This window comes from Chaetodon trifascialis, chromosome 13 (genome assembly GCF_039877785.1).
Source record: "Chaetodon trifascialis isolate fChaTrf1 chromosome 13, fChaTrf1.hap1, whole genome shotgun sequence".
In the NCBI taxonomy this organism is placed as follows: domain Eukaryota; kingdom Metazoa; phylum Chordata; class Actinopteri; order Chaetodontiformes; family Chaetodontidae; genus Chaetodon; species Chaetodon trifascialis.
In genome coordinates, this window is record NC_092068.1 from 20229723 (window position 1) to 20240699 (window position 10977).

Genomic DNA, 10977 nt, shown 5'->3' on the forward strand with positions numbered 1-10977 from the left:
GACACATACAACGCAAAAAAAAAAAGAAAGAAAAAAAGCAGAATTAGGCCTTTACATTGTTGGTTGTGTTGGTACCACTTTTTAATAAGGTGACGTTTATTCATGGTTTATAAGTAATTACTAATGGTTGTATAAATGGTTAATCCATTCACTTACGTTTAAGGGTCAGTTACAAACATTAACAAGACAAAGTTGTGGGTTGCCAGGTTGTGGGGGAAAAAAAAAAAAACTATATCCTTTCTATTTTATTTATCAAGAAGCTGTTTTGTGCCATCAGGGGTTTATTACTGTTATACAATTCATTTTCTCAAAAATTACCAAGACTTTCATTTTTTATATATCTGTTAATTGCTATAGTGATCTGTCAGAGTCAGCGTTTGATGTTTTGTGGGTCTTTGGGTCAACACCTTACCCATCAACATAGATGCAAGTCTTCTTTATGAGCACTAGAGGGAGACATTCGACTATAAATAAGTCTGAATGCTAAACACTTGTTAATGAAGTAACAGCCCAACTGAGAATCATTCTCTCCTCAGGAATCTTTTAGGGACGATATCAGAGACTACAGATGGTTTTAAATGCATTATTAATCCACAGAAAGCCAAACAAACCACGCACAGCTAAAATCCAGCAGTGGAAAGCAACTAAGTACATTTACTCAAGTCCTCTTAAGTACAATTTTGAGGTACTTTGAGTAGTTTTACTTTCTGCGATTTTATAGAGAATTTATTGATCCCTGGGAGGAAATTCACAAGCTACCCAGCAGTATATAAAACTGTTAAAATGAGCCCAGAATACACAGAATGGTACATACGCTGAAGTGAGCCATTCTTTTACTTTTGGGACTTCAAGTATATTTTGATGCTAATAATAATAGCAGCGCTAATAGTAGTAACAGAGTGTTTTCTACTGTGGTATTGCTACTTTTTCTTAAGCAAAACATCTGAGTACTTGAGTTCCACCGATGCGAACACATGTCTCTCTCTTGCTCTCTCTTCTCTGTTTGTGTTCACTATTAACACTATGACCACAGCTTGTCTTTAACCACAGCCTCACCTGCAGCTCATTTCCCTGCCTTCACCAAGTTTCCTGTCCCTATTTGCCTACATCTGAATGCCCCAACAACCTCTAAAAAACCCACAAACTCTCTCACATGCAGAATTCACCCAGATGCGTCCAGCTTTCAGGAGCATGATGAGCGCTAAAGCGTCTTGGCTGATTTTCGTGGTGTTGCGTGGTGAACCGAACTCCACAGCTGTCCAGAGTGAGGTCATCCCATTGAATAAACTGTGTCACCTTGAAGCACACACAAAGCACACACAGTGGCTTCTGGCACGGAGCCTAGCCTTCCTCAGTTGTTGTGTGACTATGTTGATGAGAGGCTGGATGGCGTCACAGCGGGCCGAAGGGCACCGCTGCCCCACGATTTGGGTCGGGGCTGCGCTAAATTTGTGACCAGCCACCCCTCCATCCTCTTTACCCCTCATCATCCATCACCTCCTCCCCCCTTTTTGCACAACTCACTCAATCCTCTCTACCCTCCAAACTCAACCCCCCCGTAACCCACCACCAACCCCTTCTCTGCCCCCTCCTCCCTCCGTCATTTGAATCCCACAGTGAGGCCTCTTTGTCCAGTGGCTGCCGCTGCATTGTGCTGCAAAGGGAAGCAGAGTAAATGAACAAGCAAATGAGTTCTCTCCTTCAGCCAACTGTGGTGCTCGGACGCACACACACACACACACACACACACACACACACACACACACACACACACACACACACACACGCTCTGACGCACTCACCTACATGTACCCCTACACAAACACACACACGCAAGGATTCATGCATCCATTCAGGAAGGCATTTTCTTTAACTGAATATTTTTCATTGCGGCCCATGATCTTTGACCTGTAAATAAAGGCTTTTTCATGAAAGGGACATGCCAAGAGATACAGAAGAGTGTACATCTCATCACATCCAGCATGTCCTCCATCAGTCTCTCAGCTCTGCTGCTGCAGAAAATGCTGCTTTTCACTACTTTACCTTCATGTAATATAAACATTTTGTATGTCTTGTTGATTTAAACCTGCATTATTTGATTTTTTGCCCACTTGAGTTTCAGTGTAGTAAACTGCAAGCACAATGTTGACATCTTATAAAGTGATGGGAGACATGGAACAACATTAGCATTCATTCACAGTCGTGTCTGTAGCCACCTGATGAATGCAAGTATAATACTTCTCCTTTCAGCTCTGCTCTGGTCTCCACAAACTCCTGAAGGGAAATATGTGGCTCTGCTGCAGCTCTGCTATGCTCAACAGGTACATGTGGCTGCTAATGTTGCCTGCCGTTTGGTGCTGGCCCTGTAGCAGGCAGTCAAATTTATGAGTGTTTTAATGAAAACAGCTGCACCTGCTGCAGCTGGCAATGTGATGACCCAAATCAAGAAAGCTATGGAACAATGGGCTGAAAGACCCTAAAAGAATCCCCCTAGGGACATCACTACGAGCCACACCTAACACACAGTCTTTTGGTGCATTGTTTATATAAGAATATAGACCGCAATAGCAATGAGTTACAAGGAAAATAACATAAAACGCAAGATCAGAATGACCAAAAACATGAAAACCAGATAAAGTATCATAAGGTGCCACCTTATCTTTATGCCACCAAATGCATACCCCTAAACATCAGCAGCCAGACGAGAGAGAAACTTGTGCAGCCATCTTTTAAATCCATTTTTCGCCATTTTAAACCCAACTGTTCCATCAGCTGTGGAGGGTTATGAGATCTCTCAGTTTCGTAAAGCAGGATGAGTTCAACATTATTCACTCTCTTGCAGAGTTAGATGAATATCAGTACCACTCTTGTGTCTGTGTGGTAAATATGAAACTTCTGCCAGAAGACTGTTAGTTTAGCTTAACACAAAGGCTGGAAACAACTAGCCTCGACTCCAGGAAGTGACTGCTCTGAGCCAAGAAATAGTCTGGAACATAACAACCCATGAAGCCGCAACTTATTGTTGTAAAACTTCAGTTTTTGTTCAGATTAAACAAATGTGATTCAGCATGTTAACTAGTGCTGGTTGGCAGATTTTGTTACCTTTGGACAGAGCCAGACTAACTGTTTCCTCCTGTTTCCAGCCTTTATGCTAAGCTAAGCTATATGAAATGGACATGGTATAGATAGTGGTACCAATCTTCTCATCTCACTGGATATAACCGTATTTCTAAAACTGTCAAACTATTTCTTTAAGTAGCAGTGATGACATATTTAACGCTGTCTGGGGTTAAGGTGATAATATGCATTTGATGAGTTTACCTCCGACTCCTGTCATCTTCTCTCTATTAAAGTGGTCTGACTTGTGTGCAAAGGTCAACTAGCAAGTAACATTTGAGTCACACGTGTGATTTCGTTGGGTCACATTTTCCGACCGTTCTCACATTTAAAAGGGACGTTCCACCCTCGGACTATTTTGCTCCTTCGCTCAAGGTCTTAACTCCTGCAGCCAAACCATGAAAAACTCAAAGGTTAAAGGACACGTCAATGTGCTTTTTCTCCCTGAACCTGGGTGATTTTTAGTTCTTTATGAAATTCAGCACACTGTCCTTCATCTCCTCTGCCTCATCGTGCACCACCAGTATCTTTAAAGAGGCTGGTTCAAACCCACATATTCCTCAGGGTGATTTGAGTGTGTTTGACAGCTCTGCACCACATCTACGGTGATATTGAGCAACCTGAAAAACCTTTTCCTGATCTGCTCTGCCGCTGACCCACGACTCTACCCTCTCTGTGGAATGCATGGCTGTAAAAAGCCTGTAAAGTTGTTTTTACTCACTATCTTGACCCTCCCTCACCTGCTTCAATTCTTCCCTCCTCCTCCTTTTCAGCCTCTCCCTCCTCCCCCTTCCTCGCTTCTCCTCACCCCCTGAACTGTGGCCGCTCTGTAAAAGAGCCCAAACACAGCAGATGTGTGACGGCCGACACCGTCAACAGCTGTCAGCTCCTATATCAGCTCTTGTTTGGTCTCTAACCCCACGCACCAACCTACAGTGTATATGTTCTAGAAAACGATCGGAACAATTGTGATCTGAATCTGAAATTTACCTTGCTCAGTTTGATTAAAAGCAATGAAGAATTAATTGATCAATGTCCCTAACATCTGTAGCTATAGTGAAAGATATGAATACTTGTTCCATCACTGAGAACTGCAAACTAGTTTTCACGTGTGCTTGCATGACAGAACGTAAATGTGTTTTATTTCATGCCATTGCAAGCTCCAGAATATTTCCTGTTTGACTTAAGAACCTTTTTTCTGATCTTCAAGAGGACTAATTGCTACATTATTATTATTATTCTCTATTTTCCCAGTTTTGTCCGAATGCTTCAGTTGAGATGCTCATAGGATAAAGAACTGAACGCCCATCCACCAACGCCTTTTGATGTCAGAACTGGGGGCAGCGTCTAAAACCCACAATCCAGCATTCATGCCCACTTCCTGCAGCCAGTAGCCAGGTGTGAGGAAGCGAAAATGAAGGTGGGATCTCTGAGCTCTATTTTTTTTTATTCTTCACACAACTACTTCTATTGCCTTTCATGGGTCCACCATGTGTGACAGCTTTTCACCCCACCTTCGAGTATGGTCATTGGGAACACTTTGTCTTTAGACTTATCCCAGTGACACTAACTAGTTTGTTTGAAGTATAGCCCAGCCTAAACTCTACTTTATCAAACCTCATTGTTTCTTTCTGGCATCCATCCCCTGCTCAGCATCTGGCTGCCATCCAAGGCCTTGCTGCCCATCCCTGGCAGCTCCATTCAGAGCGCGTTACCCCTACTGCTTCCTTTCCCTAAGCTGAAAACTCACTCATGTCTGGCTTTTACCGTGGCCCATGCCCCAACTTCAACCCTGCTCCCGGTCCCAGCCTGTAAGCTTCGGCCCCCAGCCCCGACCTCAACTCCAGCCTGGGGTCCCAGCCTCTGGCCTGGAGCTTTTACCTTCTCCCCAACCCAGCTGCTGTCGCCTTCCCAGCCGTCCAGCTCAGCATGTGAAGCCTAGCAGCTGTTGATCAATGGGCAGCCGGGGCCAACGCCTGCCTGTCCCCTCCCCTGACCTCCTACCATTACACACACAGACACACACTCACACAGATGCACGCACACACTCCCCAGGGAGGCAACAGATGGGGGTCAGCCAGAGGAAAGGGGTGTGGTGGGCTACAAAGGGCCGGGTTAGGTGTGTGTTTGCTCTTGTCTGGGTTTGTAACTGTGTGTTTCTATGTGTGTGTGTTTGTTGAATAGCTTATTACACAATGAGATGGCTGGATTCAGGCGTGTTTGTTGCATGTGTGTGATCTCTGAGGGGCTGTGGCTGGACATTTGCTAGCCGCGTGTCTCCAGTATGGACAGGTGTTGGCGTCAGCAGTGTCCAGACTCGTTTCAGCAGCTGCTGTCACCCCTCTTCTCCCCCGCTTCTCTCCTCTCATCTCTCCCCCCCCCCCCCCCCCCCGACAGATGTAGCCACACCACCACCACCTCTCAGCTTTTTATGGCCCAGCCTGTTTTGACTTTAAATATTTGCCCAGGAGGCGCTTGTTCTGGTGAGGGGAGGGGATTGAAGAAGAGCAGGGTAGGCTTGCAACCTGACACACACACAAACATTTTCTCTGTATATGAATATGTACACCTATGAGCACCTCTTCTCATGTAAACACACCTGTATGGGCAGAGGTTGAAGGCTGGTTTTTCCTGTTTTAGTCTTACCAGGATAAAAGCACTAACAGCTAACAGGGATATAGAAAGCAGTTCACTGACTGGTCTGTGACCCTGATGGTGAAGATCAGCTGGCGACTGGGAAAAACACCAAGAGCTGACAGCTGGTAGCAAAAGGATCTTCAGAGAATTAGGATTTTTTTTTTTTGGCACCTCTAAGAAACATCACCTGTAGAAAACGCAATAATGTGAACATCTTGCCGTTTTCTAATAATCTTCTAATAAACTTCAAGTCCATTAGTTTCAGAGTGTGCTGATAAAGTCTTTAAGCTGAGATAACTAAGACGTGACCAGTGTTTGAGTCATTTGACATAATATCGGCAGTTAACTTACAGGAAGATTAATTATCTAAGAAATAGGTTTAAAGGTGTAATATATAAGATTTGGGCCATCTGTTGAAAGTCACACCAAACAAATAGGGGGCAGCAGAGTAACCGCTAACTGCTGCTCGTTCTAATCTTTGCTCTAGCTTTCTTTGGCTGTAGCTGCTAGCTGCTGTTAGTTAGCTTGGTTAGCTGTGCAGCTAGAGGCCCTGTAAACTGACTCAAGTCCAGATCAGGAGATCAGAGGGGTCATTGTTTACAGCACCCCCAACAGAACCGGGTTCAGCAGCCTGTCAGTGAATGCCACCAGACTGAGACCAAACACAGCCTCCAAGACCAATGGGGGCCAGTTTGACAACAGGGAAAGTGATGTCAAGGTAATTTATTTTATTTTGTTTCAAGTCAAGCTGAATTTGAATGAAGCGAATTCAGGTGTATGGTTGTGTTTTTGCGCTTCTGAAACGTAATAAACTCACTGCTTGCATACATCTCCCATCTCCCAAACGATCAGCGGCTATGCTATCAGGCTAACGCCTCTTGAGGTAGAAATATTACGAGACAGGACAAGCCGTGGCTAGCTAGCTAGCATACTAACCTCAGTAGATATCTCAGTAACACAATACATAGATGTCTTTGACACAGTGTCAGAACTGTTTGTACTATGTTGGTGAACGTAGTGCAGCATTTTAGAGCCAGCTGGTGGAGACCAAAACAGAGCTAAAAGGAGAGTGAATATTGGGCTTCATTAGAAACAAGAAACAAGACTGAGGGAATACTAATGTTGTTCCATTTCTACTGAAGATAGCTTGTGTTCACAGCTTGTTCCTCTGCCCCAGACAGTCAAAACAGTTGATTAATACTGCTTTAAAGAATACTTCACCGCACCAGTCTATGTTTACCTGTCAAATAAATCAGATGAACATAAAGATCTACTTCCTGATTTGACAAAATAATCTTTCTGTAACACTTACTAGCTTTTTGTTAGTTGGCTTAACGTGTAAACTCCAGATGTATGTATGTACGTTCCTGATTCTATGTGTGTATGTGTGTTTTGCTGTATGTGTACTGTATGAAAGTACGAAACTTCCTGATTCTCTATCGGACTACACTGTAGAAAGAGTGCAGAAACGCAATATATCATCGTATGCGCACATGAAAATCAAAGGAATTTATGATTCCCTTTGATTCTGCACTGTAGTTTGCCGCAAGTATTTCCAAATTCCTCCTGGGTTTAAAGCAACTGCACAGCAGACGTGCAGCAAATAGCTAAACAAAAGAAGAATCAGTGAGTGGCTACACCTGTTGTCGACGTTTTTTTGCACAAGAACAACAGCCAAAACACCAATAGGCTAAAACTATGCATCAACAAACGCTAATCTCAAGGTGACACGTGTGCTGTGAAGAGGCTGTTTTTCCAAAACTCTCCAAGGCGCAACTGAAGCTTCAGAGAGAGAGAGAGAGAGAGAGAGAGAGAGAGAGAGAGAGAGAGGGGAAAAAATGCAAAGAGACAGAAAGACGTTAGAGAGGAATGTGGATATAAAAGAATGATATACAGTTGGGGCTTGGAGTTGAAAGATAATTAGAACAGCAGTGAAGGATTCTGCTGCTGATCCCAGAAAAAACACCTCCGCCAGCTGGGTTCAAAGTCCAGGAGGGAGAAAAGACAAGGAGGAGAGAAGACAGAGAGGGCCACAGGAAGGGAGAGATTTGGGGATCTAGCAGAAGAGTGGTGGAGCGCACCTTGTTGTGCCATCTGGGCTGACTCCTCCACCACAAACACACACATCTCTCCTTCCCCTTCTCCTCCTCCTCCTCCCAGCCCATTAGGACGGAGGATTAAGGTGGTGGCAATTACAAGACGCAGCCGACAGGAGCGTACCTGGCAATACATTTAACTGTCCAGGGGAGGGAATCGGGAGGGAGGGAGGAGAGGTGGATTGAGAGGGAGGCAGCAAAGGAGGAGTAACAAATGAGATGGGTGGGAAAGGGAGATAATTAGAAAAAAAGACAACACACACACACACACACACATCAGGATTGTTGTGATAACAGCAAAAAGAAACTTTCCTCAACGCCAGCTCGGCCGACTCATCTTCAAAAATGGCCGAGTGAGCAAGTGAGTGCCAAACAGATGCTGGCACAATTGCTGCTATGCAAACCCCCCCCCCCCCCATCACCACCAACTCTACCCCTCGTCCCCTCCACCCAGCCAGCCAGCCAGGGGGGGCTTCGGCTATGGATGGCGCCCATATGGCCGCAGCTGATGGGGGTGATTGTCGGTATTGTTCACTTTGTCAGCGATCCTGGGGATGCGGGAGAGAGCTAATGATAATGCAGAGTGCAGATGTGCTCTGGAGCAGCCCAGTCGTTAAGCAACAACAGCTTGTGTTTTGTGCGTGTGTGTGTGAGTGAGAGAGAGTGTGCGTGCGTGTGTGGGTTCCTAGGTTTGTGTGTGTGTGTGTGTGTGTGTGTGTGTGTGTGTGTGTGTGTGTGTGTGTGTGTGTGTGTGTGTGTGTGTGTGTGTGTGTGTGTGTGTGTGTGTGTGTGTGTGTGAGAGAGAAGGAGAGTTACAACCACAGCTGCTTGCCAGCCTGTCTGCCTTCTTGAGAAGACCTTCTGGAAGATCTACAACAAACACACACACACACACACACACACACACACACACACACACAGACTCACAACCATCCATGTCACATGCACGCACAGACACACCCACACAGCTGTTTTTTTTAATGTTGATCTGCACGTTTCAACATCCAAAGCGCTTCAAAGCTCAAACTTTGGGGTAATTTTCAGTTTTTTATCAATAGAAACTTTTTGAAGTGGTTGAGCAGCAACAGTTCTTTCATTTTTAGATTTCCAGCAAAGCTTTTTGAGCAACATGCTGCTCCTCGGTCCACTCAAAACAAGAAGGTCCCGAAGGTGCGAAGATGCATTGATCTTCATGTATCAGATTTGGTATCGGGAGACATAAAGATTGATTGTTGCATCCCGACTGGATGTAGTAGAGCTGGTCGAGTTTGCATGTTCTCCTTGTGCGCTGGTTGCATACAGTCCAGTGACGAACTGGAAACCACAGTGTGAGTGTGAATGCTTGTTTGTCTATGCTTGTTATCCTGTGATAGACTGGCGACCAGTCCGTGGTTGTACCCACCTCCGACTCGACGTGTGCTGGGAAACGCTCCAAGCCCTGCACAGTATAAATAAGAGCTGTAAGTAAGTGGAGCGAAAGCTTTCCACTTATCTCTAATACTGCAGGTTCCTTTCACCAGCCCATGTCCTGATTCAGTATAATTGCTTCCATGTAAGAGGAAAGAAAATGGGTCACCAAGATGATTCGTTGGGTTACCTCGGAGACTTTCTGTTCAAGGGAAGCCCACATACACACCTCTGCAATGGTTAGCAATACGATTCAATAGACCTACAGGATCTGTATCAATACTGACTTTATTGAACTGATTTGCATCAGCCGACCATCAAACAATAGGCAATGTTCCTTAGTCACTGTAGTTGTGAAATTATAAGATAATTTCATTAACCTCCTACAGCTAAACCCTGTTCTTGACCTCCCGCATGAAGCAACAGATCAGTTCCACACAGTGAGATGAGAGAGTGAAAGAGAAAACAGGACACGGGTGTCAGATTTATACTCTGTATTGGCCTATTCCCCGAGTCCAGGTATCAGAGTTGGTATCAGGGGAGGAAAAGACAGATCAGTGAATCCCTCGAGACGCTGAAAAACATTTAATTCTCGCAAGCTGTTTTGCAGCCGGCCCTGACCTCTCGCCTTCCTGTGTGAGGATTTCCCCACAGACTCACATGTATCACATTTAATCAGGTTTACTGATTATGTTCCTGATTAGTATGGTTTAGCCCACCGTTGAGACTGTGAGCTCTTGATATGAAAGCACTGCTAAAGCTCAGATACTTTTTTTTTACTGTTTTTGCCTAATGACCCTTAAAATGATGCAGCCTTTACCCATCATGCCGTGCATATGTCAATGAAATGTGGACAGTTTGGCCAAATAATGACTTTCCCCTCTCAAAGTGCTTTATTTGAATGTTTTTAGAGGCCTCAAGAGGTCAAGCTATCCAGTGTTAGTCTACAGTCATGCTGACATGCTGCAGCAATGCTAACATGCTGATGTTTTCCATGTTTAGCATGTGTTAAGCATGCTAACATTTGCTCACAGATGAGGCTGATGGGAATTACATTAGTTTTGTATGTATGTGATCAATAAAGTGATTACAGTTTATCCCAAGAGAGACATGAATGTCTGTCATGAAGGTGATGTCGTGACAATAATCCCATTAAATGTCAAAGTAGAACTTGACCTGCTGGTGGTGTTAGAGGAACAGTCACTGATCATCAGAGTCAGAAGGACTCAGTCAGATATTTCAGTATGGATCAAAGTGGTGGACTGACTGAACTGCCAACACTGACATCCTGTGTGCGGAGTAGAAAAATGTCAGGGAAAATCCATATTTCCATGTAGCAGACCCATGTTTTCTCTTCTTCTCATCCTGTTCCTTTTTTCCTATCCTCTGTTACCACTTTGAGGGGTCCTGACCCCCTGTTTGGGAACCGCTGTCCTGCATGTAGCAGACCTGATGATACACAGTGCGTTCATGGTGATGAAACAGAGGTTTGTTTCATTTGTTTGAACAGATGCAAAATAAGGAAAAAATTAAAGATGCGAAGAAAGAAAGAAAGAAAGAAAGAAAGAAAGAAAGAAAGAAAGAAAGAAAGAAAGAAAGAAAGAAAGAAAGAAAGAAAGAAAGAAAGAAAGAACTCTTTTTCCGTCTTTTAGTCTCCTCTCCTCCTTTCCACTTCTTCCCCACCACCATACAGATGGTCCCAAGCTGCCTTCAATAATCC